This window comes from Dipodomys merriami, unplaced genomic scaffold (assembly GCF_024711535.1).
Source record: "Dipodomys merriami isolate MVZ:Mamm:240054 unplaced genomic scaffold, mDipMer1.0.p SCAF_1712, whole genome shotgun sequence".
NCBI classification, from domain to species: Eukaryota; Metazoa; Chordata; class Mammalia; order Rodentia; family Heteromyidae; genus Dipodomys; species Dipodomys merriami.
The window spans coordinates 32,967-52,034 of record NW_027203063.1 but is presented as its reverse complement, the minus strand read 5'-3'; the positions used below and the strand labels follow the sequence as shown (position 1 = coordinate 52,034).

General features: G+C 46.5%; 1 long non-coding RNA gene across 1 annotated transcript; it reads left to right on the top strand.

The window, feature by feature from the left end:
• The first annotated feature begins 676 nt into the window (after nt 1-676).
• On the top strand, nt 677-12,361 carry LOC138829427 (uncharacterized). Its single transcript, XR_011372601.1, has 3 exons — nt 677-840; nt 8,725-8,815; nt 12,237-12,361. It is a non-coding gene; the product is annotated as an uncharacterized lncRNA (long non-coding RNA).
• Nucleotides 12,362-19,068: the final 6,707 nt, after the last annotated feature.

Genomic DNA, 19,068 nt, shown 5'->3' with positions numbered 1-19,068 from the left:
GGGCGCTCCCCGCCCTCCCCCACCCCACCCCCTTCCTTCCTGCACACCCGGCTCAGCCCCAGCGGCGGCAGCGGCGGCAGAGGGTGGAGACCAGGATGCAGGGAGGAGAGTTTGGTCTCTCTGGAAACCCCGACTCCATGCTTGGGAGGGGGGGGGAGGGAGGGAGGGAGGGAAGGTGGAAGTCGAGGGGGGGGGGAGCTGGGGGCGGGGCCGGAGGGTGCAAACGTGGAGGAGGAGGAGGAGGAGGCTGGGGGAGCTGCTAATTCCAGAGAGCGAGAAGAAGGGGGGACCTGTGGGGTGGAAAGGGGGGGAGGGGGGGAGGAGGGAGGAGGGGAGACGGCAGCTGCGCCCCGAGATTCCCCCACCTTCTGACGAAGCCCATGCCAGCCCAGGCGCTGAAGAGGAGTTGGGGCTGGAGACCGCCTCGCGGGCGCCCCCCGGAGGGCTCCGGCCACGCTGACAGCCTGCCCGGCCCGCGCCCGGCCTGGCGCTGTCCGCGGTGCTGAGCTCTCCAAGGGGCGCTGTCCGCGGTGCTGAGCTCTCCAAGGGGCGCTGTCCGCGGTGCTGAGCTCTCCAAGGGGCGCTGTCCGCGGTGCTGAGCTCTCCAAGGGGCGCTGCCCGCGGCGCGGAGCTGTCCGAAGGGCGCTGTCCGCGGTGCTGAATTCTCACGGGAGGGGCTGCCCAAGGCGCCGAGCTCTCCGGGGAGCTGTCCGCGGTGCTGAACTCTCCAAGGGCTGAGCTGTCGGCGGTGCTGAGCTCTCCAAAGGGGCCCTGTCCGCGGTGCTGAACTCTCAAGGGGCGCCGAACTCTCCGGGGGTGCTGTCCAGGGTGCTGTCCAAGGTACTGGGCCGTCCGAGGTGCTGAGCTCTCCAAGGGGTCGCTGCCCGAGGTTCTGGGTTCTCCAAGGGGCTGGGTTCTCCAAGGAGTAGTTGTCCAAGGCGCAGACACCTCAAAGGTGCTGTGCGCTCCAAAGGGCTCTGTCCAAGGTTCTGTGTTCTCCAAGATGCTGGGTTCTCCAAGGTGCTGGGCTCTCTAAGGTGCTGTGCTCTCCAAAGGGCTCTGTCCAAGGTTCTGGGGTCTCCAAGCTGCTGAGCTCTCCACCGTGCTGGGTTCTCCAATCTGCTGAGTACTCCAATGTGCTGGGTTCTCCAAGGTGTGATCTCCAAGGAGCACTGTCCAAGGTTCTGGGGTCTCGGAGGTGCTGAGGTCTCTAAGGTGCTGGGCTCCCCTGGGTGCTGGGCTTTCCAAGGGGCGCTGTCTGAAGTGCTGGCCTGCCGGGCGCACTTCCAGCTTGGCCTTGAGGCTCTGGAGATGGGGATGGGGGATGGGGGGAGGAGGTGGGGGTTGGGGACACTAAGTTTTCCAAGTGCTTGGATTCCTATACTCTGTAGTGAAGTGGTAAATCTCTCAGGTGGGTGGAGTAAAAGAGCATGAAAGTTAGACTTCTTTTTTTGCACACATCCAAGGAAACTTCTTGGATGGCTGTTCATTTGCTCACTTTTGGGTCTTAGGGTCTGCTACCGTGTCTGGTAGCAGGAGCCCGGTGATTCATTTTAGTAGACAAATGTATGCATCGATGAATGGACAAGCAGTGGTTTTACACACACACACACACACACACACACACACACACACACACACACCCTGGTGGATGTATTCTCCTTACAAAGAAATGCTCGAGGAGTACCTTAAGAGGTTACACAGCCAGGTATCCATGTCTCACACCATTCTAGCTATTTAGGAGGCTGAGATCTGAAGGATCATGATTCTAAGCCAGCTTCATCTCCAATGAAGCAGCAAAATGTAGGACTTGGATGCATGGCTGAAGCAGAAGAGTGCCAACTGAGCCAGCAAAGCTGAACCAGAATGTGAAGTTCTGAGTTCAAACCTCAATTCCAGCCCAAACAAACAAACAAAAATGATAGAAGCATACTGTCCTGTATAAGAGGTAACTCTTGCTACAGGTTCTGAGCATTTCGAAAAGGCTTAGTGCTTCTGAGTTGCCAACTTATGAACAGTTAAACACCAAATAAATGGACAATGGAGGGACATAGTATGCAGTGTTTCTAGCTGTTTCTGCAACCATTAACAGTAAGACAATCAATTTCTCTCAATATATATCGTCAAACACACAAACTCTGCTTCCAAATCCATCAAGTACAATGTATTAAAGACCCCAAGCTGGGCATTGGTGGTTCACATCTACAATCCTAGCTACTCAGGAGGCTGAGATCTGGGGATCATAGTTCAAAACCAGCCTAGTCAGAAAAGCCCCTAAGACTTTTATCTCCAAATGAACCACCAAGAAACCCAGATTTTAGAGCTGTGGCTCAAATGGTACAGCACTAGATTTTGGAAAAGCTAAGGGACATTGTCCAGGCACTGAGTTCAAGCCCCAGTACTGTCACACAAAAAAAACAAAAGTAATTGAGACCTTGTTCACAATGGTAATCTACCTTAGAAAAGTATCACTGAGCAGCAATCAACAACTATTTGTTAAATTTAAAAATGCCTTAAAAGTTGCTATCTGAGAACTGCAGTTTGAAGCCAGCCTGAGCAGGAAAAGTCCATAAGCGTCTTAGTTCCAATTAACCACTAAAAAGCTGGACATAGAGGGCTGGGAAGGTGGCTCAGTGGTAGAGCACTTGCCTTGCATGCATGAAGCCCTGGGTTCAATTGCTCAGTACCACATAAGCAAAAAGAAAAAAGCCAGAAAGTGGCGTTGTGGCTCAAGTGGTAGAGCACTAGCTTGAGCTGAAGAGCTGAGGGGCAGTGCCCCTCAGAGTTCAGGCCCCACGACCAGACCCAAAAATAAATAAATAAATAAATAAATAAATAAATAAATAAATAAATAAATAAATAAATAAATGGCTGGACATAGAGCTATGGCTGAAGTGATCAAGCACTAGTTTTGAGAAGAAATAAATCTCTGAGACAGTACCCAGACTCTGAGTTCAAGCCCCAGGACTGGTACACATGCACAACCTCTCTCTCTCTCTCTCTCTCTCTCTCTCTCTCTCTCTCTCTCTCTCTCTCTCTCTCTCTCTCTCTCTCTCCTCTCTCTCTCTCTCTCTCTCTCTCTCTCGCACACACACACACACACACACACACTTTAAATATCTTTGAGATTGTTTAACACAAATGTCTTTTTTTTCTTTTAGGCAAGACCAAAACAATTTTGATCTCCCATCTTCAGGAAATCAGTTAGACAATCTATGTGCCATCCCATTTTATTTTGAAAACAATCTGCCCAAGTTTGTTCCATTCTAGCTACAAAAGACCTGGGGGTGGGGGGCGGGAGAGGGAAAGGTGCAGGCACTGGTAGCTCACGCTTGACATCCTAGCAACTCAGGAGGCCAAGATCTGAGGATTGCGGTTCCAAGCCAACCTGGGCAGGAACACCTGTGAGACTCTTCTCTCCAATGAACCACCAGAACACCAGAAGTGGCACTGTGGCTCAAGTGGTAGAGTGCTTGCCTTGAACTGAAGAGCTGAGGAACAACACCCAGGCCCTGAGTTCAAGCCCCATGACTGACCCCCCAAAAAAGGGCCTGGGATTTGGGATGGTTGGAATAACCAAATTGGGATATACAATTAATTATCTTAAGACTGGACAGTGCTAAGGGAAAGTTGCTTCAGGAGCTACTAAGACCAGACAACACCCAAATGGTAGAGCAGGAGTTAAGAGTCCAAGCCTAGCGAGAAAAGGCCCATGTTCACAGCATGGAGATACAAACTCAACGCGGTATCACAAGTTGTGACAAATATGGTTTCCTCTGCCAGCAGGCTTCACTCCCTCACTGGAAACCAAACTTGCCGGGGAGCCAAATTGCAACACACATACACACACACATATCTGTATGCCAGAATATTCTCTCTCTCCTCCCTTCCCCCTCAAACTTCAGGGGAAGACATGGAGGGTAAATTCAACGAGGCTCTTTGCAGGTCACATACACAGAATTCGATCCCCCGCTCTCCGCTGAAATCCTAAATAGCTCAAGGCTACACACATGGAACAATTCCCTCAGTTCTGTCTTCTGCGGCTCCCTGTGCCCCCACACCAGCACGTTCCCCTCCACCGACTATGAAATCCCAAATCACCTGGGCACAATGTGTCACTCACCTCCTCCCAATTCTCCTTCTTGGGGATTCTGAGAGGCTGGGTTGCACAGCCATGGTGGAAAAGATCTTACACCCAAGCCACGGATCCACGCGGCCACAGAGCCACGGTGGCACCGGTGTTCACAAGCAGCCAAAGATGCTCCAGTTTCTGCGTAGATCCTGCTCGCCGGGTCTCTGTTTGGTAACATAAGGGGAAGCATTCGTTCCGAGTGCTATGCCAATATGAAAAGCATCTCATCTAGCGCTATGACAAGGCAGATACTGGAAGAGAGCCAGGGAACATAATGGACAAAATGTGGATTCTTACACATGATACCATTTCCCTCCCCACTCCTAAGGGTAGCAGATGATGAAGGGAACAGAGAAAAAGCCAGTGCCCAGCTACCACAGCCTTGAATTCCCTCCCTGAGTGAGTCAGGGTGAGCATTTTGTGGTGAGATTGAATTTCTGTTTTCTCTTTCCTTCTTCTTCTTTCAAGCCGTAGGATGGTGACATACTCTACCAGTCAAGAAGAATCCTGTAAATAACAGGATTTATTTTTGAGACTAGGGATCAAATTTTATAAAAAAAAAAAAAAACACCTTTGATTCTCATCCCACAGTTATTTATAGCTAAGAGGAAAAAAAAGTATACTCTCTCCTTCAGTTTTTTTTTCTTCTTCTATTTCATGTAGTTTTTGAGAGTGGATGGGTATGTGTTTCTCTAATATGTCTGTGTACTCCTGAGGTGGTTTGTATTACTGGAAAGCTGCAAGAACACTCTTAAGAAAGCTCTTCTAAGATGTCAGGAATCAAGGGAAGACTGACCCTCCTGTTCCAAACTAAAGCAGGGATTCCACACTCTACGTTCTGTTGTTCTTTTATACTCATGACCCAAGGTACCTTTAATAGAACCAGTCATGCTATGGATGAGTTTCTTATCCTTTTGCATGCCTATAGGTGGCATCAAAACTTTCCTTGGCTTTCCTTTCCTTCTTCCCCTTCTTTCTTACCCTTTTCTTCCTGCCTTTCATCTTCTTTTTCTTGATTATTTCCACCCCACACACACCTCTTTTTGACAAAGGTCAGGCTATGGCCTCAAAAGTCACAATCCTCTAGTTTTATCCTCCCAAGTACTGGGAACATAGGTATAAATCACAGTGTCTGGCTCTTTTGAGTTTGTCTTCTCTCTATATATATATATGTTTTTTGTTTTTTTTGTTGTTTGTCGGTTATGGGGCCTGAACTCTGGGTGCTGTCCCTTAGCTTTTCAGCTCAAGGCTAGCACTCTACCACTTGAGCCACAGCACCACTTCCAGCTTTTTCTGCTTATGTGATGCTGAGGAATCGAACCCAGGGCCTCATTCATACAAGGCAAGCGCTCTACCACTGAGCCACCTTCCCAGCCCCAATATATATGTATTTTTTTTTAGTGGAGGAACAAAGGGTGAATAAATACAGCAGTGGTCCTCACACGACACTATGTTGAAAATGAACTATACAACTTGTGGGTGGGGATGAGAGGGGAAATGCTAGAAGAGAGCAAGGGAAGTGATGACCTTGTCCCCCAAAGAAATGCACTCTTGATCTGACAGATGTAACTGTAACCCCCTCTGTATGTCACCTTTATAATAACAATTTAAAGTGCTGAATTGGAAAAAAAAAAACAGCTCTATGTAGAAGGTATTTTTCCTTCTGAGGTTTTATATTGTACCATGTTGGAAAGGTCGCTTGACGCCCTGCATGGTATTTCAGAACAGATGGTCTCCGTATCTATGAACAATGGCCTGTCAGTCACTCCCTCTGAATGGAATCACCACTAAAACCAACAGTGAGCCAGATCATGGGGCATTCAGGGTCAAGGCTAGACATGGAAAGACCTTCTTCATAGAGTTGAGGTCTGGCAATATGCAAAGTGTGCAAGCCGAGCACTGGTGGCTCACGCCTGTCATCCTAGCTACTCAGGAGGCTGAGATCTGAGGATCAAGGTACAAAGCCAACCCAGGCAGGAAAGTCCATGAGACTCTGATCTCCAATAAACCACCAGAAAACTGGAAGTGGCGCTGTGGCTCAAGTGGTAGAGCGCTTTGCCTTGAGCTGAAGAGCTCAGGGACAGTGGCCAGGCCCAGAGTTCAGGCCCCATGACCACCACCACCAACAACAAAAAACATGTATACATTAGGTCACATTAGATATGTTAATTATTACACGAAGCCTCATGCTTTGCTTTGGGAGCCTACCTTTTATATATCTGTAAATATTCATCCACATCATAATTTATCATGGCTAGGAAACCTCTCAGTCAGAGAATAGAGAATAAAAAGATAGCCGACACTGAGCCAGTGTGTGAGGCTTTTTTTTTTCTCACCACTGAACATAATGCATCCGTGGGCATGTTTTGGGAGATTTTTTTTTTCTTTTGTCAGTCATGGAGCTTAAACTCAGGGCCCAGGCGCTGTCCCTGAGCTCTTCAGATCAAGGCCAGCGCTCTACCACTTGAGCCACAGCGCCACTTCCGGTTTTTCTGGTGGTTCATTGGAGATCAGAGTCTCACGGACTTTCCTGACTGGTCTTGGTTTTGAACAGAAATCCTCAGGTCTCAGGTTTTTGAATAGCTAGGATGACAAATGTGAGCCACTGGCACCTGGTTGGACATGTTTTTGTTTTTTTTAAATACCCTGTACCCTCAATATAAGTGAATATATGTGAAAAGAAGCCTAAGAAATGCCAGTACCTCCCAAACCACAGAACCATTAGAAAAACAAACCATAGCCTATAATCCTAGCTACTCAGGAGACTGATATCTGAGGACCACGGTTTAGAGCCTACCTCTGGAGGAAAGGCTGTGAGACTCATATCTACAATTAGCCAGCAAAATAAAAGGCCAGAGGTAGAGGCACGGCTCAAGTGGTAGAGCACCAGTCTGGAGGAAAAAAGCCAAGTTAAAGCACAAGAACCTGAGTTCAAGCCACAAATAGCAGCACAAAACAAAAATTTAAAGTGTCATTTTTATAAAAGATACAATTTTTTTTCTTCACCTGTTCCCTTAAGATAATAAAATTTGGGTAGTTAAGGGCAGTGCATAGATTTTAGGCCTTAGATACATCTTGTGAAATGACCAGAATGGTGATTTAATTTACTCCATCTTTTTTTGTGGGGGAGGGGAGTCTAGTTTTAAAGCAAAGACCTTTAGCTACCCGGAGTCTTCAAATAAACCATCTACTTGGCAAGTTGCACAGAAATTCACTCCTCCAATAACTCCTGGCAGAACTCAGAGTATCTGAGTTACAACTGCCAGAGAATCAAGACCTAACTTACACCCTTCTCAGCCTGGCTGGTTGTCAACAAGCAAAGGAATTAAGAAGTGGCAAAAAGACAGGCACTGGTGGCTCACATCTGTCATCCTCAGGAGGCTGAGATCTGAGGATTGAGGTTCAAAGCCAGCCTGGGGCAGGAAAGTCCATGAGACACTTATCTCCAATAAACCACCAGAAAACCAGAAGTGGCACTGTGGTTCAAGTGGTAGAGCGCTTGCCTTAAGCTGAAGAGCTGAGGGACAGCACCCAGGCCTAGAGTTCAAGCCCCACAACCGACCTCCCCCCTGCCAAAAAATAAAGTGGCAAAAAAAAAGAAAAAACAAAGCAAAGCAAAACAAAAAACAACCTTCTCAGGAAACAAAGATAGAAAGACAGAGGAAGCTCGGTTGGGCTTTTTTTTTTTGTTTTTTGTTTTGTTTTGTTTTACATAATCTTTTTTTTTTTTTTTCTTGATTGCAAGTCTACTTCCTTCACTCTTCTAGCAGGGAGCAATTGCCTTTAAAGTGAATCACCCGAGATCAAAGGCAGACCAAAATAACGCATTGTTTCTCCAGAGAATCATTCCCAGGGTATTCTTGGGGGAGAAAGAAAGAAGAGCCAGAGAGACCACATCGCATACTTTCTCTAAAAAGCAAAACCTATAATGTTGCTCTTTTGAACATCTTTAAAAAAAAAAAAAAAAACTACCACCAACCAAAACAAAAAACACAAAAACACTTGCCTATTGTAAACGGCATTAGAGATGTTTCGGCAGACATTAAATGGGTTATCTGTTCCATTTCTCCCACTCCAACCTCCTGCCCCTCCTCTGGCCAATCAGTACTGAGTAATCTGGTCATTGCTGTTTATATTTACTGGAAGGGAGAGACTAATATGGATTAAACATTCTGGGCCACATTGTCCTAAGACACCAAGTGAGTTCTTACCAAATTCCTGTAACAATGCAGGATTGAGATTCAAAAAAAAAAAAAATGGACCCTTCTTCTTCTACCCACGCCCCCCCCCCCTTTGTTGGTTGTGGGGCTTGAACTCTGGGCCTGGGTGCTGTCCCTCAGCTCTTCAGCTCAAGGTGAGCACTCTACCACTTGAGCCAGAGCACCACTTCTGGTTTTCTGGTGGTTCATTGGAGATGAGAGTCTCACGGGGTTTCCTGCCCAGGCTGGCTTTGAATCATGATCCTCAGATCTCAGCCCTAGAGTAATAGAATGACAGGTGTGAGCCACAGATGCCTAACTAAGGGCTGGATTTTTATAAGAGGACTTTTACTTGGTCACTGTGAGAATACACCCTGGCTCTTTTGTTGGCAGGGTGAGCAACAGCTGTGCTAGAGATGTAACCGTTACAGCAGAAGATACCAGCCAAGACCAGCCTCAACTGGACATGTTCGCACGAAGGAGGGTGAGTGTGTACTTGTTATTTGAAGCCACTGAATTTTGAAAGTGGTTTGTTACATCAGCAATAGCTAGTGGATACACGATCATCTGTGTGTGTGTGTGTTTAGGTCTTGAACTCAGGTCCTGGGCACTTTTGTTTTGCTCAAGGCTAGCACTAGGGTCACAGCTTCACCTCCAGTATTTTGGTGATCAACTGCAGATAAGGGTCTCCTAAGAAAGCCGGGCACTGGTAGCTCATGCCTGTCATCCTAGCTACTCAGGAGGCTGAGATATGAGGATCATAGTTCAAAGCCAGCCCAGGCAGGAAAGTCCGTGAGACACTTATTTCCAATAAACCACTAGAAAACCAGAAGTGGCACTGTGGCTTAAGTGGTAGAGCACTAGCCTAGAGCTGAAGAGCTGAGGGACAGCGCCCAGGCCCAGAGTTCAAGCCCCACAACTGACAAAAAAAACAAAAAAAGACTGATTTTAAAGAATGTTGATGATTAGGGTGATGCATCCATGAGTCACATCTCAGGCATAATGAAGAGAAAAATAGGTTGGCATATTCATAAGTTTAGATTTCACACCCTGTTTTTACTTTTTTTTCCATGATCATTTGCAAACAGGTAATGAAGTACTTTAAAGATGCCTTGGGAATGAAATAAAACAGCCAACCAATCTGCTTCGTTCCACTCAGGGGAAGACCTGAAGAGTGTTTTTGTTGGTCCTACCCATCCTGGAGGCTTGAACTCAGAGCCCGAGCTTCTGTGCTAAAGGCCGGTGCTCTACCACTTGAGATTCAGCTCCATTCCCAGCTTTTTCTTTTTCTTTTTTTTTTTTTTTTTGAGTTGGAGGTAAGAGTGTCACAGACTTTCCCGTTGGGGCTGGCTTCAGATCGCCGTCCTCAGATAGCGGCCTCCCGAGAAGCTAGGATTATAGGTGTGAGCCACAGGAACTTGGCTAAGGGAGCTGTTTGTTTGTTTTACAATGGACAGTACCAAACCACATAGGAATTGAACCGTTCAAGAAACCTCTCCCCCAGCCCCAGTGAAATAAATATTTCAACCGCCTTCTTTAATGGAACATCACCTTTGCTTTCTAAATCACAAAAAAAGTATATACAATATATGCTATATAATATAACATATTTTATAGTATATATGTTATACTATATAATATACTATATTATATGTAATTATTATATATAATATGTTATATATTATATATAAGTCTAATATATTAGGTATATTATATATCGTATATATTAGATATATTATAATGTAGTATATAATATAGTATATAATTATAATTATATCACATACAATATATTACTATATTATATAATATTATATTAATTTATATTATATTAATTAATATTATATGAATTATATTTATAATATATAATATAATACATGTTATATATTGTATATCTAATATATCTATTATATACTATATAATTTATATAATGATAATATTATTATATTATACATATCTATAGGAAAGAGTACTACATGGGAATGTGGTGCATATTCAATGATTCAACTCCAAGAGTCTTAACCTCCAAATATTTTCTCTTCCCAAGGAAGGGCCTGAGATCTACAGGGGAGCGTGACCATTTCCCATGTAGATCACTCAACACAGGCTGAGTGCCAATCCTCATGTCAGATCTATTATTATTATTGTTGTTGTTGTTGTTATTTTGGTTCAAATCCCAGTTCTCTGTGATCTTGGTTAAAATAAAAAAAAAGGATCTGAGAGAGCTTCAATCACAGTTTTTGACATCTAAACATATAAGGATGGCAACACCTGCACCCCGAGATCGAAGAAGTTCTCTTTGGAAGGGGTCCCCTTTGCTGGATGACTCTTTAGCAAAGATAGCTGATGCTCTAACGACTGTCACCATTATGATGACAATAATAATAAGAAGAAAAATAATAGGCGTTATTGCTACATGATTATACTGCAGATGCAGTTGCCACTGAATCCACACCCAGACCCCTGCCCACCCCCCACCTCACCCCCGTGGCTGCTTCCTGAGTCTCGTCTTTCATGGACACTGACTTTCCCACTACTGGCTTTGCCCAAATGCACTGCAACACAGCTTTGTTGAATCTTGGATCACCCTCCTCTCTCTCTCTCTCTCTCTCTCTCTCTCTCTCTCTCTCTCTCTCTCTCTCTCTCTCTCTCAGTCTCTGTCTCTGTCTCTGCCTATTCTGCACCCACCATATCATCCAAGAGGCAACCATAGAAAGAGAGGTGTGGACAATGACCCACTTCCCGTGTTCATCTTCCATCTCAAATCCCAGAGGCAACACCCAGGCCCTGCTCCTGTCCCCCTAAAGGTCTGAGCAGTAGAGCACCCCACATCCAACCATATCCCCCCAAACGCCAGATCTCCCCTCTACCACCACCCCTCTCCGGCTCCATCCGACTCCAAGACTTTCTGGAGCTCTGTCCACAGCTCTCCTCTCTTTTTCCTTACGGCTGTCTGAACTCTGAACCTGAGTGTCTCGCCATCTCTCGGGTCTGCCTGGAGGAATAATCCTGCCTGGATTTCTAGGCCCACGCCGCGAGGCCTGCGTTGCCCTTTTGGAGAGAGAAATCAAATGGCGTCATTCCTCTGCTCTAACCCACCTCCGCCGGTGGTTTCACATCCTAACCAGAAAGGAAAAATTTAAAAAGCAACTCCTTTTGGATCATTCGCAGAGGAACTGCCAACCTGCTAGGCCTCCAGTCCTCCTTCATCTCCTACTGTCACTTTCCACTTGCTCCACTCCAGCCCCTGTGGGTTGCTCTCTGCCATTCACTAAACTCACACTCCCACCCCAGGACCTTTGCACCAGCTGTTCTCTCGGTTTAGAACATTCTCTCCCCCCCCCCATACCCACACAGCCAGACTCTCACTGCTTTTAAAAGCCTTTGTTCAAATGACACCTCTCCCACACACCCTGACCATTTCTGTTTAGAACTGTATTCATCCTCTTTCATCCTCTCCCCCCTACCCCAACCCTTGCCACTAGTACTCACCTGCCTGCACAGTCTATTTCTCTTCCCCTCTCCTCCCATAACCGGTCCTCATCCTTCACTGAGTTTCTCTGTCTGCTCTCATATATTCTTGGGATGTGTTACCAAATTATTCACCTCTTCATTTACTTTTGTTGTTGTTGTTATTGGTCGTGGGTCTTGAACTCTGGGCCTGGGCACTGTCCCTCAACTCTTCAGCTCAAGGTGAGCACTCTACCCCTTCAGCCACAGCACCACTTCCAGTTTTCTGGTAGTTCAATGGAGATAAGAGTCTCACGGACTTTCCTGCCCAGGCTGGCTTTGAACTGCGATCCTCAGATCTCAGCCTCCTGAGTAGCTAGGATGACAGGTGTGAGCCACCGGCACCCAGCTTATTTACCTCTTTCTTTTTACCAACTCTTCTCTCCTCCTCCCGTTAGCTTGGTTCCTGTGATACATTCATTTTGAAGCGAAAAATCGGCGTTAATGGAAGGTATGGAGTATGTAACGAGAGGGTGTTGGTGTTGGACTTTCCTTTGGAAATGACAGACTCCACAAGAATGAACCAGGGCTTGTTGTGTTTGATATCTCAACTATGATTTGACCACATCTATATAGACTTTTATTGATTTGTATTTTGATGTATTTGAAGTTAAAGAAAAACAGACACAGGGCTGGGAAGGTGGCTCAGTGGTAGAGCACTTGCCTTGCATGCATGAGGCCCTGGGTTCGATTCCTCAGCACCACATAAGCAGGAAAAGCCGGAAGTGGAACTGTGGCTCAGGCGGTAGAGCCTTGAGCTGAAGAGCGCAGAGACAATGCCCAGGCTCTGAGTTCAAGCTCCACGACCAACAAAAAATAAAAGAACTGGAGGTCTGAGTACCAAGTCCACTGAGCAGTTGGCTTGGCTTGTTTTCTAGGATGTTTCTCCCAGCAAGGCTTCTGAAGACAAGCTCTGCCCAGCAATACAAGAAGGCTTTGGAAAGGGAGGTTGGCACCCAAAAAAAAAGCTGTTTTGGAATGTTCTAGGACTGCGAATCTGAAATACTGGGTTCCTTGTCTTCACAGTGACTTATGGTGTGACCGTTTCCAGGCTCGGTATTAAGGAAAAGAAATAAAGGAATGAAGCCGGTCTCTTCTTCCTGCAAGGACGGCTAATAAATATTCTGAGAAGTACACTCATTAATAAAATATAACTAAGTCCGGAGCGAATCACCCAATCAATCTTTTGCCAAGTGTTGCTGAGCTATGAAGAAAGTAGATACCGCACCAAGGGGAGGGGAAGGGGAGAGGGAAAGGAAGGGAAAGGGAGGAGGAAAGGGAAAAGGGGAGGGGAGGAGAAGAGGGGGAAGGGAGGGAGAGGGGGAAGGGAAGGAAGGAAGGAAGGAAGGAAGGAGAGAAAAAAGAAAAAGAAAGAGGGAGAGAGAGAAGGAGCAAGGAAGGAAGGAAGGAGGGAGGAAGGGAAAGAAGAAAGGAAGGAAGGAAAGAAGAAAGGAAGGAAGGAAGGAAGGAAGGAAGGAAGGAAGGAAGGAAGGAAGGAAGAAAGGAAGGAAAGAAGGAAGGAAGGAAGGAAGGAAGGAAGGAAGGAAGGAAGGAAGGAAAGAAGAAAGGAAGGAAGAAAGGAAGGAAGGAAGGAAGGAAAGAACCATCATGAATAACAGTATAGTGACACTGATTATATGTACTATCTGATGCAAGGCATAAAATAATATGAATAAAATGATTAAAGAAATAATTGATTAAAAAAAGATTAGCCATAGCTGGTGCCTGACCAATGCACCATAGGGTAAGAGTCCCTGAGACAGAAAGATAGCCCCCTGCCATCCACTATTCCTTCTTCTCCTAAGGCAAGAGATTCAGTCACCCTCTTTGGCCCCAGAGTGCTGTGCTAGGCGAATGGAGACCATGATTTTAGCCAAACACATTCCGAAATTGACAAGACGGGTTTCTTTTTTTGGTCGGTCATGGGGCCTGGGCGCTGTCCCTCAGCTCTTCAGCTCAAGGCTAGTGCTCTACCACTTGAGCCACAACGCCACTTCTGGCTTTTTTCCTTTTGCTTATGTGGTGCTGAGGAATCGAACCCAGGGCCTCATGCATGCAAGGCAAGCACTCTACCACTGAGCCACCTTCCCAGCCCCCTTGACAGGTAATTTCTATCCCTTTATCCTGAACCTCAACATGCAACACATGGGGAGATAAGCGGGGAGAACCCCAAGCCACCTGGACTCCAACAAACACACAGACCCATGAGCTAAACAAGTATTTACTGCCTACAACTTGCAATTCTTTAAAAATACAGTTGTTTGTTACACAGCTATAGCTGACCGATACACTAGCCAAGAGTTAGTCCTGTCTCCCTGGAGAACTCTATTATTTTTTTTTAATTTAAGTTGTTATTGTCTTATATGGGGGAAGTGGGATCCTGGGGCTTGAACTCAGGGCCTGGGCACTGTCCCAGAGCTGCTTTTAGCTCAAGGCTAGCACTCTACCAACTTGAGCCACAGCACCGCTTCCAGTGCCACCGCCACACACACACACACACACACACACACACACACCCTGCTTTTTTTTTTTTTTTTGGTGGCTAATTGGAGTCTCATGGATTTTCCTGCCTGGTCTGGCTTTGAACTGTGATCCTCAGAGCTTAGCCTCCTGAGTTAGCTGGCTGTGGTTATTTTTGTCATGGCCTTCTGACATTCGTGATCTTAGAATAGCCAAGGGCAATGCCCAGGTCACAGTTTAGAAGGAGAAAGAGGAAATCTGTTCATAAACCACAGAGTTCCTGAGTTTCCCAGCTTCTGGTTTTGTGGTCTATTTAAAGATTTTTCTTTTTTGCCTTCTGAATTCCTGAGTAAAGATTTCTATTATCCTCTGCACCCCCTTTTTCCCCAGTCCCCAGAGTCCCCCCCCAAAAAAAATTGTGTGCACAGTCCTTAAACAGCCCTAACTTCTACTCTATCCTTGAGCCACGTTCTAGCTGCAGATACCCCAGCCTGGAAAACAGAACTCAGACAATTGAACAGAAAGAGCTCCTTAATATGGGCAAAGCAGCTCATCCCTTATCAGAAAGCGAATGTTCCCTTGTCTCCCAGTTGCTGTTTATCCTCCTCCCTGAAGAAAAAAAAAATCACTGTAGTTCTCTGGTATTGGAAACCTGGGTTCGTATCCCAGAATCCTAGATGTAAGTCACTCTACCTCTCATCAAGCCTTATCTCCCAATAGTCTCTGTCAAGCTGCAAAGTGAAGGCTCTCTGCCGTGGAAACTCTCTCTGGTTGATGTTGTTGTTTAATCTTAAGAGGTACTCTGAGATCTGGAGCGCCAGCAACAAACAGATGAGCACATCGATAGTCTTTGGCGGAAGGGGACATGTTCTCTGGGGAAGTGTTCATTTGCAAACTTAGCACCTGTCACCCAGCCAGCGGCCTGCCTGGGAAATACAGAATCTCCTGCTGTCTGTCAAAGGAAGGGTGCCCCCGTGTGGAACGGAGACACTAACACCTTTGGAGGAAGCCAAGTGTTCCTGTGAATAGAACAAGCAATGCCAGTTTATAAGGATCTACCTACCACATGATAGGCCAAAGTTGCTCCACCTAGCGGGACTCTGGTAGCTCACGCCTGTCATCCTAGCTACTCAGGAGGCTGAGATCTGAGGATCGAGGTTCAAAGCCAGCCAGAGCAGCAAAGTCTGTGAGACTCTTATCTCCAATGGTCCACTCAGAAAACAGGAAGTGGTGCTGTGGCCCAAGTGGCAGAGCGCTCACCTTGAGCAAAAGAAGATCAGGGACAAAGCACAGGCCCTGAGTTCAAGCTCCCGGACTGGTACACATACACACACACACACACACACACACACACACACACACACACACACACACACACACACACACACACACACACACACACACACACACACACACACACACACACACACACACACACACAGAGTTCACTAAACACTAACACTCAGCAACTGATTTGCTCTCCAAAGCAGTACCCCACTCTGTGCAGGGCTTTGTAGGCCTTAGTACTTATTCCACAGCAGCGCTTGGCTGCACACAGCCTGGGTAGAAGGCACCATTCGTCTATCTCTCAGGTCTGGGCCTGCCTGGCCTGTGTCTCCTGACCCCCAGCCCCCATCTCCTGGAACCCAGAGCCCCTCCAGAGCTCCAGATCCTCCATGTTTGTTGGTTCGTTCATTCCTTGTATTTTGTCTTCCTCCTTTACTAAGGGTAGAGATTGCTGGCTCTAGGCCGCAGCAAGCAAGTGCAGAATTCTTGAGCTCCTTGGTGGGGGCTAGCTCAGTGGTAGAGTGCGTGCCTTGCATGCATGAGGTCCTGGGTTTGATTCCTCAGCACCACATAAGCAGAAAAAGCTGGAAGTGGCGCTGTGGCTCAAGTGGTAGAGCACTAGCCTTCAGCTGAAGAGCTGAGGGACAGTGCCCAGGTCCAGAGTTCAAGCCCCAATACTGACACACACACAGATGCAGACACACAGACACACAGACACACAGACACACAGACACACACACACACACACACACACACACACACACACACACACACAGAGCAACTTGCCAACATTTTAACAGGCGAGCAAGCCAGAGGAGAAAATGCCCAAATGCCAATTTCTAAATAGGAAGTTCTAAAACCAAACACAAGATTGCTAATAAACTCTACAACAACAACTCTATGACAACCATGATGATCAAATCGGGGTGGGGGGGCGGGGGGGGAACAGAAAAATTGGTTCCCAATCATCTAAAGGGCATAAGCTTCATTTTTAAAGGTGTAGAAAAATTGCTGGGCCTCTGGTGTAAAAGGTCTTTCGTGTCACGCTGATCGCATTTTCTTTTTTTTTCTCCCCCTCTCACCCCCCCAGACTTTGCCATCGAAGCTTGGGAATCCAAAATGTCAATAGCTGGGGATGATTTGCACTTTTCGGTAATCAAACACACTTAGCAATCAACCACGTTAAGATGAACAGTCTGCCGGGTATTTTTTTTTTTCCAAATGCACAACTCCATACCTGAGTGAAATGTCAGGAACAGAAATGCAAAGAGATTGTCCCAAGGAAAAAATGATAGAAATCAAAAGACAGGATAAAATAAATAAATGAATAACAAATAAACAAATAAAGCATTCAAGTTAGGTGCCGGTGGCTCACACCTGTCATCCCAGCTACCTGGGAGGCTGAGGTCTCAGAATCATGGTTTGAAGTCGGCCTTGGAAGGAGAAAGTCAGTGAGACTCTTCAACGAACCACTAAAACCCCCCCAACAGAAGTGGAGTTGTGGTTCAAGTGGTAAAGCACCAACCTTGAACAAAAAGAAGCTCAGAGACCGTGCCTGGGCCCTGAGTTCAAGCCCCAGGACTGGCAAAAAAACAAAAAACAAAAACCCACTCATATCTTATTCTGTTTTTCTCTCTGCACCAAAGAGAGCTCTCAGATCCCTGAATCTTTGGCTCTTGACTTTCCTATTTAATTCTTTTGTTTCTAGGACACTTGGAGCACTAGAGAATGTATTTGGTTCATCTTATTTGCTTTCAAAAAATAGAAGAAGTTGAGCTCAATGAGTACCATTGCATCCCACAGATCTATACTTCACAGGTTCTATAAGATCAAATAGAAGTCACACCTGAAAACTCAGTTAAAAAAAAAAAAGAAAAGGTGTCCTTCGCCTACGTAGCTCCATTTTTCTTCCTCCAAACAGTTGAAACCTCTTCCCAATAGACAGATTTGGATAGTTCATCAAAAAGCAGAAACCCATTGAGGAGGAGAATCCATGACCTCTTCTTTGTCAGAAGAAGTCAGATGACTCAATGCCCAAAGAGGCTTTTTTTTTCTTTTATCTGATGGATGACAAGGCCTTTGGTGGGGGGGGGGGGGGCGGGGGCGAGAAACAGCACCACGGAAGTCACAGAAACAAGAAGCTCCCACAGAGATCTCTTCCTCTTGGGTAGCAAGAACATGGCTGAAATAATAAGGCCCAGGAACTAGCTGTTATCTATCTCTGGGGAGGTCTTGGAAGTTAGCATCTGGGAGCAGCAAAAGGAAGGCAAGAGATAGCTTGACTATGAAGTAAGGAGAATATGCCATGTGTGATCACCCTTAAGCTACCAGGGTAGGAAATCTGGCAAAAGGCATTCATTCATTCATTCAGCATAGCTGAACGGGTTTGTTCCTGGGCAGCTCCAGTCATTCCTTTCCTTACTAAGCCATTGGGCAGGAGGCGGGGATTTAAAATGGGACAAACACAAAACCAATACAGGGAGAAGGCAGAGCTGTGGTTGTTGGTTATTAGAATCTGGTTATTGTAAGCCACGTCATGCCGGTGGCACATGTCTGCCATCCATAGCTACTCGGGAGGCTGAGATCTGAGGATCGCAGTTCGAAGCCAGCCCAGGGCAGGAAAGTTGGTGAGAGACTCTTATCTCCAATGAGCCACCAGAAAACCAGAAGTGGCACTGTGGCTCAAGTGGTAGAGCACTCGCCTTGAGCTGAAGAGCTCAGGGCCCAGAGTTCAAGCCCCACGGACCAACTAAAAAAAAGATACCCATAGAGGCCCAAATAGGAGGATTGCAGTCCAGTGCTGACTCACGGGATAACTGGGTCGTGTTCCTAGAGTCTCAGGAGCATGCTGGCCAGGCACAAATTTAATTTGACCCGTGGCACGATCTTTTTTTTTTTTTTTCTCCCTATTTCCCCATCCACCACTGTTCCTTGCCTTGCTCAGAGCAATAACCAAACCATCCATCGGTGCCAGCAGTAAAGATCTTTTCCCTGCAGATTCTGACTCCCACGAGAGCCGGCAGAGGTGCGGAGAAAAGCAGTGCCAAGTGGATATTCGATTACTAGAGTCAGTTTCTACCTTTGTCTGGGAGGGCCCTGGCTGATTCAAAGGCAGTGGGAAAGAGAGGGGGGGGAGAGGGTGAGGGAAAGGGAGAGAGAGAGAGGGAGAAGGAGAGGGAAAGGGAGAGGAAGGGGGAGAGAAAGAGAGAGAGAAAGAGAGGCTGAAATAATCATCTATCCCAAGTTTTCATTGCACTGCTAATATATAACCCACCCCATATTCTGCAATGTTGGGGTTGGGGGGGGGGTGTCAGCATTTCCAACCCCCCCTCCCCGCTCCTTGTCTGGTCTCTAAAGAGTAATAACCTGAGCCGGGTCCCCCGTGGCTCATGCCTGTCATCCTAGTTACTCAGGAGGCTGAGATCTGAGGATCATGGTTCAAAGCCAGCCCTGGGCAGGAAAGTCTGTGAGACTCTTATCTCC